The sequence below is a fragment of the Lactuca virosa genome, chromosome 5 (genome assembly GCF_052849685.1).
Source record: "Lactuca virosa cultivar CGN04683 chromosome 5, Lactuca_virosa_CGN04683_v6, whole genome shotgun sequence".
In the NCBI taxonomy this organism is placed as follows: Eukaryota; Viridiplantae; Streptophyta; class Magnoliopsida; order Asterales; family Asteraceae; genus Lactuca; species Lactuca virosa.
Window position 1 is genome coordinate 64,842,143 of NC_136430.1, and position 13,726 is coordinate 64,855,868.

Sequence of the window (13,726 nt, forward strand, 5' to 3'; positions counted from 1 at the left end):
TAAACACTAATGTAACACCCGGATTCCAGGTATGCATTTAACTTAAGTCAATCTTATAATTTCACTATTGGACTCGACGAGTTGATGGCCCGACTCATCGAGTCAGATCGAATCCGGATCGGGGAATTAAGTAACCTACTCGACGAGTCGGAAGACCGACTCGGCGAGTAGGCGCTGTCTGATGAAAACCCTAATTTCAAGGGTTTGTTCCCCTATTTAAGGAACATAAAGCCCCTTTGGCCCCTCTTGTCACTCCTTCCATTCCCAGAAAACCCTAAATCGCCACCTTTGAGTATTGTGAGTATTTGAGTGTCATTTCTTGTGATATCTTTTGTGTTGAAGTTGGGTGAAGAAGAGGAAGAGGGAAGACTTCAAGAAAAGATTTCAGATCCAGAATCAGCATCACTTTCCCCTCACTTTCTGGTAATAAAACTTCCCTCTTGACTTGTGATTTCCTAGATCTTCTTATGGCTATTTTGGGGTTAAGAAGCTTGACTTTTGAGATTTGGACGTCCCAAGTTGTTTCACCTTCAGATCTAGGACCTTGAAGGGTCCTCATGGCATAAAGGTGCCATCCTTAGGGCCATGAGAACCCCATGCATGCTAAAACCTCCATTTTCGGCCTTTTAAGCTCCATTGATGCATGCATGCACGTAAAGTTCATAACTTTACGTGTTAGAACGACCTTAGAAGCCCATATCTATCTTCTGGATGAGAGTTGTACATCAGAAATCGAGTTATAGACTTGGATATTAGGCGACTCGCCGAGTTGTTCTTGGAACTCGGCGAGTCTGGGACTTGAAGTTCCCAATCTGTTGTGGTTCAAAGGAGCCCAGTTGAGTGAAAGCAGGGACTTAGTCAAGTTCAGAGGAGTGACTCGACGTACTAAGACATAGCCATAACCTGGAAGCCATGGGACTCGATGAGTGTAGGAACACACTCGGCGAGTCCAAGGCAATCTTCTTACCTGCAAGAACAGACTCGACGAGTTGTTCATACAACTCGGCGAGTCGTAGATTGGACGTGTTCATATGATGAAGGAGAACTCGACGAGTTGTTCATACCACTCGGCGAGTCAGATGAAGGATGACTCAATGTTGTTATAGAAGGAAAACTCGTCGAGTCTTTGCTAACTCGACGAGTAGAGTCGGGTTGAGGAATAGAAGAAAGGATAGGGACTCGGCGAGTTGGTGGCCCAACTCCGCGAGTCAGGTCAACTGGAAGTTGAATTTGACCAGGATGTTGACTTTGGCCAGGGGTGAAATAGTCACCTTACCCTAAGATTAGTAATCAGTATTTGACTAAGTGTCTTTATGGGAATTGTAGCTGGGGAGTTACCGGAGCAGCAGTCAGACATTTCCCGCCCAGCACTCCAGCAGTCAGCTTCACGAGGTGAGTTTCCTTCTTGTAGGAATGGGTCTACGGCCACAATGCCGACCCAGTTACATATTAGTAGATCCGGACTGCGGTCCGATACCGGGGTGGTCCCGAGAAGTAGTTCAGTATGCTTGATGTCATTGTGACTCAGGCATGTCTATGTGTTATGTGTTCCGGACTGCGGTCCGATGTAGTATATGAGTTATTATTATGTGTTATGATTATGATATGCTATGTTCAGTCAGTTCCGGACTTCGGTCCGATGTAGTGGGCAAGGCCCTAGTTAGTTCCGGACTTCGGTCTGATGCACAGGGTAAGGCCCTAGTTAGTTCCGGACTTCGGTCCGATGCAGAGGGCAAGGCCCTAGTCAGTTCCGGACTTCGGTCTGATGTAGAGGGCAAGGCCCTAGTCAGTTCCGGACTTTGGTCCGATGCAGTGGGCAAGGCCCAGTATGTGCTTTATATGATATTGTATGGTATGTGGTAGTTTGGGGGAGCTCACTAAGCTTCGTGCTTACAGTTTCAGTTTTGGTTTCAGGTACTTCAGCTAGCAAGGGGAAGGGTTCGGGATGATGGCATGGCACACACCACAGTTTTAGCCTGGGAGTTAGACTCTGATATTTTTGACATGATCTTGACATCAGTTTTGATATGAGACATATTTTATGACATTTTGAGACACACGACTTATGGTTTTCTTATATGATATTTGGATATTATGGTTTTAGTAATGTTTTCAAACGAAATTTTTGGCTTGTATTTTTTGGGATGTTTCAAGTTGGTATCAGAGCCTTGGTTTGAGGGATTCGGGCACACTTACGAGTGTGTCTGAACTCAAACTAAGGAATTGGTATGGAAACTTTCAAAAAGAAAATCATTTTTATAAAAGGATTTTTTTTAAATAGAAAAGAACTTTGAAAAGAGAAAAGGGTGTGTGCATGCAATCAGCCGAGCTCAAGTAAGTACTCCCAAATTACCCATACAAGATTATGTTATGTTATGATTATCAGCTTTATTAGAACAACATGCTAGATTAGGACTAAGGATCTAGGAAGGATGCCTTATGTGCCTGTTATATGTGTTCAACTTTATGAGAACTGCATGCTAGTATAGATTAGTCAGTATGATAGCCTGATTAGTATATGTTTGATTATGTGCACTCGATGTCCGAATGCTGCTTGCTTTGTGCTTCTAGGAGTTCTAGCTGTTTTTCACTAAATAGTAAACAAATATGTTAACTTACATATTCTAAGGACTAAATAATTCCAGAAGGTTAGGTCTAGCCCTACTTCACAGCTCTTGTTTGATTCCAACCGTTGTAGGGTAGAACCTCTCATTCGAAGAATTATCTAGTCTGAGTGATATGTAATAGTATTTGCGAGCTAGTTAGAGGAAGAAAGCGGGGACTTCATACGCAGCTGATGGCGGAGAGTGGGTTGGTGATTACCCTAGCGCAAGCCTAGGAAGAGCATAACAGAGATCAGTAGCAGTAGAAGGGACTTGGTGGAGTCAAGGCAGTTCTTGAGGAAAGTACGGATAGATGTGGAAGGTAGTATGGGCCCGTACTACTGAAAGCAGAGGATCCGTACTCAAATCGAGGAAGGCTGAGACAAGATCAGGAAACTTGTGGTAGATGTGATTCCTCTAGTTATATCAGTGTTTCTGATGATTGTCATTATGTGTTTCAGAATGGTGGTTTTACGCGCTAGACCAGCAGTCGGCAGTTCAGGTGTCGGAGAGGGATCAGGTTCAGGCTCGGAAGCCGAGCATTTGGATGAGCAGACCAGAGAGTTCATCTCTTCAGAGGTCACGCATAGCATACTTGAGCAGACTCATGTGATCTTTGGATCGGTCAAGGAGGGTATTCTGGAGCTGTTGGATGAGAGGTTGAGTGCGTTCCGCACTGAGCTGGTGACTATGATGGGGTCACATACTTTGACATTCAGGGAATTTCGGGCTTGTGGAGCTCCAGATTACCAGGGGGCCCGAGACCCCATTGCGAGTACCAGATGGTTGGCTGATGTTGCCAACGCTTTCTGCACTAGCAGATGTCCCGAGGGGGACAAGGTCCGACTTGCATCCTGTCTTCTGAAGGGCAGGGCACGTGATTGGTGGGAGGAGGTCGGACATGTCATTGGGGATGATGCAGCCATTGATGCTATGACCTGGACAGATTTTACGACCAGGTTCAGAGCCGAGTTCGCACCTGTTATTGAGGTGCAGCAGCTTGCCAGGGAGTTTCAGGATCTCCAGCAGACGACGGAGACAGTGGCGGAGATTACCGCCAAGTTCAGGGAGAGGGCTCTTCTCGTTCCTCAGTACGCGACAGATGAGGAAATGAAGAAGGCCCGATACCATGAGATGTTGAGAAGTGATATCAGACAGTTTGTGAGCCGGTCCAGCTGTAAAACGTTGGACGACATGATTGTGAGGGCTCGTGAGAGGGAGATTGATTTAGAGATGGAGAGGAAGAGGAAGCCAGAGGTGGTATCTGGCACAGGGAGTTAGGGCAAAAATCCCAAGGTATCGGATCACAGATCTAGGGGACAGCAGAGCCACAGTCGGTGTGGCAAGTGTGGGAGGTTGCACGATGGAGTGTGCAAGGCAGGGAGTTCCGGCTGCTACAAGTGCGGTCGGACTGGGCACATGAGCAAGGATTGTACAGCTACTACTATGACTCCCACCTCAGCATCTGATCTGATTTGCTTTCAGTGCAATCAGAGGGGCCATAAGAGGTCCCAGTGTCCTAGCTTAGCAGCAGCAGGGAAGGTGGTGGCACCTGCCCCTGCTACATTGAGGATTACAGACGGCTGTCAGGGTCGGGCTGAGGCGCCAGTGGCGAAGAGTAGAGCGTTCCAGATGACAGCAGAGGAGGCGCGAGCGACTCCTGACGTGTTGACAGGCATGAATTTTCCTCTTATCTCTGTTTTAGTATTGATTGTTTCTTATGGTTATGTGTTTCTGTATAGGGTCGTTCTTAGTGAACGACATTTCATCTACAATATTGTTTGACTCGGGGGCTACCCGATCATTTGTCTCGCTTGCGCTTAGCAAGCGGTTTAGCAGAGCTCCAGGGGAGCTAGATTGCCCACTTGAGGTTGAGATAGCTAATGACAGGACCGTCAGGGTCGCAAGAGTACATAGGGGGTGTTTGCTGCGGTTATTTGATGAGCAGTTCTCAATGGATTTGGTTCCTATTCCCCTGCGAGGGAATAAGGTTATAGTGGGTGTGGATTGGCTAAGCCCCAATGGGGCAGTGATTGATTATGAGCTGCAGTTAGTAAGGGTTCGCACTCCTAGTGGGGGAGAGTTAGTGATTCAGGGCGAGGGGCCACATCGCGGACCGATTCTTTGTTCAGCAGCGAGAGCGAGGCGCTACTTCCAGCAAGGATACGCAGGATACGTCGCCTATGTTATGGATACCCGGGAAAAGGGTACGGCGATAGTTGATGATGTACCAGTAGTGCGAGAGTAGCCAGATGTATTTCCAGAGGATTTTCCTGGAATACCTCCTGAGAGACAGGTTGAGTTCAGGATTGACCTGGTTCCTGGTGCGGCACCGTATCGGCTGGCTCCTCCCGAGATGCAGGAGTTGTCTATGCAGCTGCAGGAGCTGCTAGACAAAGGATTTATCAGGCCGAACAGTTCACCATGAGGAGCCCCGATCCTGTTCGTGAGGAAGAAGGACGGGTCGCACCGTATGTGTATAGATTACCGGGAGCTGAACAAGGTAACGGTGAAGAACCGTTACCCCCTTCTGAGGATAGATGATCTGTTTGACCAGCTTCAGGGAGCATCTTGGTTTTCCAAGATTGATTTACGCTCCGGATATCACCAGATGCGGGTCAGGGATGAGGATATGCAGAAGACCGCTTTTAGGACCCGCTATGGTCATTATGAGTTCGTGGTGATGCCGTTTGGGCTCACCAACGCTCCAGCCGCATTCATGGACCTCATGAACCGCGTGTGCAGGCCGATGTTGGATCGGTCTGTGATAGTGTTCATTGATGATATCTTGGTGTATTCCAAGACTTAGGAGCAGCATGAGGAGCACTTGAGGGAGGTGCTTGAGACCTTGAGGAAGGAGAGACTTTTCGCAAACTTCTCCAAGTGCGAGTTCTGGTTGCGCGAGGTGCAGTTCCTAGGGCACCTTGTCAACCAGAAGGGTATATTGGTAGATCCGGCCAAGATTGAGGCTGTGATGCAGTGGGAGGTCCCGAAGTCTCCATCCGAGATTCGGAGCTTCCTGGGTTTGGCAGGGTATTACAGGAGATTTATCCAGGATTTCTCGAAGATAGCAGTTCCGCTCACCCGACTGACCAAGAAGTCGGTGGCGTTTTGCTGGGGGCCAGAGCAGCAGGCAGCATTTGAGACCCTCAGACGGCGTTTGTGCGAGGCAACGATTCTTACCCTGCCAGAGGGAGTGGATGACCTTGTAGTCTACTGTGACGCTTCGATCACAGGGTTGGGAGCAGTGTTGATGCAGCGAGGGCATGTGATAGCTTATGCCTCGAGACAATTGAAGCCGCACGAGGCTAACTATCCGACACATGATTTAGAGCTGGGGGCAGTGGTGTTCTTCCTCAATATTTGGCGACATTACCTCTATGGGGTCCGTTGTACCATCTACACGGATCACAAGAGTTTGAGGTACCTCATGGATCAGCCGAATCTGAACATGAGGCAGCGTCGATGGTTAGACTGTTGGATTAGTGTCTAAGTCCATAACTATTTTGGTATGTACTTGACCCGATGGTGCATGGTCCTTTTGGGTTGCCTTCACCAAAGCAACTTGATAGGATGAATTATGGAGAGAGAGTATTAATTATGATTTATTAATATATTATGAGAATAATATATTAAAGGAGAAATCATATTGTTTAATTAATATTAGTCAATAATTAATTAAGAATTAATTTTGTGGCTAAAAGAGATTAATTAAACTTAGGGGACTGGAATTGTAATTATAAGATAATTGCAATTGGGCTATGGATCACCTTGGAATATAGGTTGGACGAAATCTATGGGAAGCCCATATGATTTTCGTCCAAGGCATGTTCCAGAATGGGTCCATGGGCTGCTTAGGGCTTAAGCAGTCAAATTAGGGTTTCCTTGTTAGATAACCCTAATTGCCTACCTATTTAAAGGCCCCTTGAGACCCAAAAACGTGGCTAACCTTTTCAAGAGGGTTTCTAGACGTTTTTGAGTGCCTCTCCTCTTCTCCTTCTTCATCCTCTTGCTCTTGGTGTTTGTGAGCCATTAGAGGAGTGACATTTGTGACTCTAAGCTTATCAGAAGCCAATTACTACAAGGAATAGATTGTTATTGCTATATAACAATCAAGGTAAGATCTAAACCCTATTCTTATGTTAATATTGATTATCACATGCTAGATCTAGGGTTTATGGCGTTGGATGATTATTGCATGTTCATTAGACAAACTAGATCCAAAGCTTTAGGGTTTGCATGTACACCATAGGAATGTTGTAGTGCTCATAACCCAACAGTGGTATCAGAGCCTAGGCTGTTTGTATGATAAATTGATGCTTAATTGTTCATTGCTTGCTTAAAAAATCGATTTTTCTGGGTTCTGACTGCCAGACTCGCCGAGTCCATGAATGAACTCGACGAGTTCCATTGTGGACTCGGCGAGTCCAAGGGTCTTTCAGCTTAATTTCACGATTTTCTTGCCTTTTTGGCTTGGGATAATTACCATAAACGTTTTTAATTAGTAAAATCCGATTTTTATTGATTTTGGGTGAATATCCTTACCAAAATAGTAGATAATTGCCAATTAATCAAATATTTGTTGCCTTATATGATAATGTATAATTATTTTAGTTATTTGGTGAATTGTCTTGCAAGTAATTGGACTAGGTCAAAATTAGATACCCAAATTAATTGTTAACTGCCTTATTTGAATTGTTGATCTAGAATGTTCTTGATAAAATTTGAAAAGTTTCAATTTTCTCCCTTTAGGTTTCATAGTTTTAAATTTCAACTTTAAAAGTTTTAGTTTTGAAATTTAAATAGTTAAACCCTAATATTTTGAAATGTTTCAAAACTTGCCCTCAAGTTTTGGAATTTAAATTTTGATTAAAAGTTTGATTTTAAAATGTTAAATTCTAAAACCCTAGTTTTGAAAAAGTTCAAATTACACTCTTATGGTTTTATTAAGTTAATTAAAGGTATAATTAAAAGAAAGTTAATAAATCCATAATGATATGGTTTATATTTAATTTAAATTAAAAGTGTAACTTAAACCACCTAGTATTTTAAAAGTGTAAAATACACCCTATACTATATATAACATTAAAAGCCTAATATTATATATGTATAACTTAAACTGCTAGTCTTACCGTTAGTAGGCCTCATTCACGAAGTTGGTCTATAAGGGGTGTTTAAGGAAATTGCCTATAAAATGGCGATTGAATGGGTATCCAATCTTATCCACCGCACTCTTGACTAGTGGAGGGTCGTTAGCCGAACGGGTAGGATAGGTCGAACCCTCTCATCATTAAAAGTATAATGAATAAAGTAACTAAATGTTTTATAAAATTCCCAAATCTTAGTTACTTTAGGAAAAAGTGAAATCGATGCAATTCCATGGAATTACACTTTGTACCCTTGTCGAGACAATTAGTGGAGCGTGTGTGGTTAACCGGCACACTAAGTTGGGTTTGGCATTGGTAGCGAAGGATGACTCGATGTTTGTCATAGATCGATGGAGCGTGTGTGGTTAACCGGCACGTCGATTAGGTGACTGTAACATTGAGGGCACCACGTACATTCGCATGGTTATTCACACCTTATTTGTGATCCTCGGCATCCCAGTCACAAATGAAGGGCATAATCGAGATTAAACATGACATTGAAAAGTTCAATGAATCTCAACAGATCTAGGAGTTTCAATTCATTTAAAACTTAACCTTCTTTTCGTTTTTCATGGTTGAAATTGGTAAATCGTCATTTACCTACCTTCAAATGTTCTGCGAGTTGGATTACGGCATCCCTCTTCCAATTTGTAGGATATTGTGTTGGGTCCTAGCCTTAATATCTCATTTGGGTGTTTTATTAAGGACTCAATCAACTAAACTTGAATTTTCTCCCGTTTCATAGATGTCAAAGTCTGACAACTATGGTCTTCCTAAATCTGTTGGAAAAAATTTTCCATGTGAAGATGATGTTCCACGATTGTATTGTGGAAATGGAAATCATGCTTCATTTCCTTCACCTCCTCCAATAATTCTCCCTGACCCACGTGTTCGAAGACTTGAAAAGTTCAAGGTCACTCAAGCCCTATTGGCAAAAGACATGGAATTGGAAAGTCTATTTGTGCTCATGTCTTGGATAAAAGGTTACACATTGATAGATTGGCATTGTTAGGTGTCAATGTTTAAAGGAAATTGGCTGTTGACTTGGTTCTTCAGTTACTTCCCAAATCGTATGGTAAGTTCGTTAGAGAGTACTATATGATGGACCACGACATGACCCTTATTGATTTGACTTATTTGCTTATTGCTCCTGAATCAGAAATGATTTGGCGCACCGGTCAGCAAATCTGTCTGGTAAATCAATATCCCAACCCTCTATGGGCAATGGTAACATTGGAAGTCCAGAAAAGTTTTCTCTACGCAAGAGAAAGGCTGAGTCTGAGATAGTCCTATGTACCATTCCATAAGAATCCATGTGCTTCTACTGCCAAAAGAATGGGCATTGGTTACGAAGCTGCCCTAACTACCTGAGAGATCTAAGAGATGGGAGAGTCAAAATGTATGACTCTGCTTCAGGTAAAATCCACTATCTAACTCCATTAAGTTCCTATTCGGAGATTCTTAATACGTGATGTGATAAGATTACATTTCGATGTTTTGAAGGATCAAAGAAGGGAAAGGAAGCTTAAAGGAAGGAGCAAGCTGAGTCTGATCGCGAAGAAATGGATTTTGATCGCATGATTCAAGGATCAGATATTTAAGCTACTACTTTAGAGTTAGGATAGATTGCTAAATAATATTTGCATAGTTTTTCATTTGTAATCGCGTTGTAAGGACAATATTTTTCCGCAATAAAATAAATTTTTATTTATCTTATTTATGTTTCCTTGCGATGGATTTTATGAAAAATTGGTGTTTGAATGGTTCTATTGTTAGCAATATTGTGAATGGATTTGATTCTTAGTTATGTTATTTCTGGAAATGTCATAAATTTACCAAATCAGGAAAGTTTCTCATCACCCAAGTTTCAATTGGACAGAAACTTGGAATCATGCAACTGGTATTATGTGATGAATGAAAACCTTCGTATTTGGGAAATTGAAACTAATTCTTTGTTTACATAAGTATGTGAGTCAAGTGAAGGACTAGGAGATCTGGTAAACAATGTTGTGCACTGGTCAAGTCCACCACAAAGAACGATAATTTTATTCGTCATGATTTACTAAAAGTCTAGTAAACGTGATTATACTTACAAGATTAAGTGTAATTCTGAATCATTGAAAAGTTTCAATGAATAGCAGAACGAATAAGAAGAATCAATTAGGCAGAAAGATAAAAGTTTCTCCAATCTAAGAAGAAGGGAGAGTACTTTTGTATCGTGTTTTATGATCGTCTTGGTTATTGTAGGAACCATATAACAATTCATCCTCTAAGGATACCTTAGTGCACTAGTTTGGCTAAGAAGAGGAATGGTGAATTGTAGAAATGGTTAAGTCAATAAGATGTATCGTACTTCGTTCCAATATCAAGTCTTAGAGTCATACTCCAAGACTGTGAATTGAGTGACATAATCTTAAGTAGGAATGTTCTACATTTGCACATTTTGGTAAGTTGTGATGTCTTGGATAAGACAAAGACCAGCTAATACCAAATTGTGTGTAGGTTTGTCTTGATAAAGACATACACTGACTCTTGAATATTTGTTTTGTCAAGAAATGTTTCTCGACAAGAGAATCTTATATGTCAAGAGGTCAGTGGGAGTCTAAAGATCTTGGAAAGTTTCAAGAACAAATCAAGAAGTAAACCTCTTAAACACTAGCACACACGACTTGAGGATTGTAACTTATCGTGTTGATAAAATTTTATTTCTGTGCCAATCCAGTTGAGTGATTATGCATATGAGTTCTACGAGTTCTCAATTGAATGCATAAGGGAAAACACCTTGATCAATGAAAGTACATTGACTGGCATAGGTGAGCTGCTAAATAACTTGGAAGCAATGGTGGGACCCTTGATGGCAAGAAATTAAGAATGAACAAGTTCTGTCCATAAGAGGTTGAATTTGTCACAAACATTATCTTACGATTATGCTTATGACAAATTTGCATGGATAGGAACACATACACCATAAAATCTAAGTGTCATAAGGTTTCTCTCCTTCATGAAAATGATTGTGAGGAAACGCTTTCACTAAGAGAGATTTTAAGGAGATAGCGATTATGTAAATTGCATTCTCAAATTCGATTATGATTACGGCATCCCTTTTCATAGTTCGAATTGTGAGATTTGGCAATTAGTTTGAACAATCGATACTTATTGCTATAAGTTATGGAATTGGTTAAACACACATGTGAGTTGTCTAAAGTAAGGTGTATGAGTTTGAGATGCTTAGATAAAAGCTTATCAAAGCATAACGTATTGGAAATATGAACTTTGGAAAGTCGATAAGTATTGTCTTTTAGAAGTCCAACTGTTTTCTGAATACGTGTCAAAGCTAGTGGGAGTATAAATGTTATACTGGTATGGATATAATCATCATGTTAGTGGGAGCATGATCATTATTTCAAGTTGGCAATATTAATTATAGAAAAACAAAAGTTTCACTTTGCAAAGTTGCAGGGGTTGAAAAGTTGTTTTTGCTATAATTAAGAGAGAGGATGTTATACTTCGTTTCCAATCTAAAAGTTTAGATCGAGAAATTTTAGTCAAATTTAGTCAAAAAGATATATGAATGTTATGTTGAAAGGATTCAACATAAGAGAATTCTATATATATGGAAATATTTGTTGCGTTCTCATACTCGATTATGATTACGGCATCCCTTTTCATAGTTCGAATCATGAGAACATGGCAAATAGAAATATTATAGCAAAAGACTGGTAAAGTATCATGTCGTTGTAATATTCGACCGTTCTAAAATTTTCCGAATGCCTAAGGCATTAAGAGGGAAAGAGGACTAGAATCGGATTTGACTAAATTAGTTAAACAACTGTCAAGGATAATCTAAAGTTCGCCAAGGATTGGTCGCTTGTGAACAGTTGGAAGTATAGTAATGGAAGGACCATATTGACATTATTATTATTAGATATGATTCTATTAATAATGAGTTGTCATATGGCAAATATGGAAATGTTTCCTTATTGGGAGTTGGACGTTAAGAGTTTATGTGTAGATTAGAAAAACTTTTATGCAAGAAGGATGTTCAAAGGAATGTACTTTGAATGTGAGACTTCATGTCTATGGAATTGTCTTGTAACAATCTCCAATAGAGCATTTTGTAATTTCATTGGTCGAGTCTTGGTGACTTTTGTGCCATGACATTACGAAAGGACCGTTGCATAAAGTGTTAGAATCTAACATATTCTATAAGTGGCAAGAATTTGGTATTCTTACACTTGTGGTTAGGATTGGGACTTGTAAAATAAGTGTGATTGAAAATGTTATTCAATTATACTATTTCACAGAGTAAGGACCATAAGTAAACATAGTGTGCATGCTAAGAGCATGGGACAATTGTCGTTATAATTCAAGTAAGAAGTTAATTAACCGAAACAACAAATAATGAGTAATCAATATGGTGATTAAATAAAAGGTGTTTTATTTATACTCAAAGTTTGGGGCCATATAAGATTAGTATTATTCTTATGTTTCAATTTGCATGTTTTGACTTCCTAAATAATTGAGTTATTTGAGAATAATCGAATTATTTGAATATTCTACAGTCGCTCATACTTTGGGAGTAGGTATGAAAGAAGATTGTCATGAATTGGTGTGTAGACTGTCTAAAGTGTATTAGACATAGCAAAGGTTTGCTACAACGTTCATGAGTGCTTACGAATATGATTTGAGCATTGGATTAAACCCACGCTCACTTGGATCGCTTCATGGATTTTATCACGAGTGATTGGTGAGACGATAATATCTTATGTTCTTGAAACCGAGATGTGTGAGTTGTATCTTGCGAGTCGGTTGCACATTGATAATATGTAAACGCACCAGTAACTTGGTGTTATAAAACGTATTGTTGTGTGTGATTCGGTGAGTAAGTACAAGCGAGCATTGAGTCGAAGTTTATCCGTTCCTTTTACCCAATGTGGGATAAAAACGATATCTGTGGGCCTCTTGATGATTTAGTGATGACAAAGGAAAGTGCTCGGCCGGGTCAGGGCTAATTTGATTTGTTCAATTAGTCAGTCGTCGTAAATCAGAAATCGGGAAACAACACATAGACTGAGAGAATGATTTCAATCCATGTCTCACGTCTATATGATATCTAGAACGGAGGAATATATGATTCCTTATCTAAAGGACGCGTATCTGATAAGATCAGAGTTGACAGCGGCTTTTGAAAGCTACGATTGCAGATCAGGATCTGAAGTTATATGCAGAATAGTTATTAGACTTATCCAAGTGGGAGACTATTGGATTAGTGTCTAAGTCCATAACTATTTTGGTATGTACTTGACCCGATGGTGCATGGTCCTTTTGGGTTGCCTTCACCAAAGCAACTTGATAGGATGAATTATGGAGAGAGAGTATTAATTATGATTTATTAATATATTATGAGAATAATATATTAAAGGAGAAATCATATTGTTTAATTAATATTAGTCAATAATTAATTAAGAATTAATTTTGTGGCTAAAAGAGATTAATTAAACTTAGGGGACTGGAATTGTAATTATAAGATAATTGCAATTGGGCTATGGATCACCTTGGAATATAGGTTGGACGAAATCTATGGGAAGCCCATATGATTTTCGTCCAAGGCATGTTCCAGAAAGGGTCCATGGGCTGCTTAGGGCTTAAGCAGTCAAATTAGGGTTTCCTTGTTAGATAACCCTAATTGCCTACCTATTTAAAGGCCCCTTGAGACCCAAAAACGTGGCTAACCTTTTCAAGAGGGTTTCTAGACGTTTTTGAGTGCCTCTCCTCTTCTCCTTCTTCATCCTCTTGCTCTTGGTGTTTGTGAGCCATTAGAGGAGTGACATTTGTGACTCTAAGCTTATCAGAAGCCAATTACTACAAGGAATAGATTGTTATTACTATATAACAATCAAGGTAAGATATAAACCCTATTCTTATGTTAATATTGATTATCACATGCTAGATCTAGGGTTTATGGCTTTGGATGAT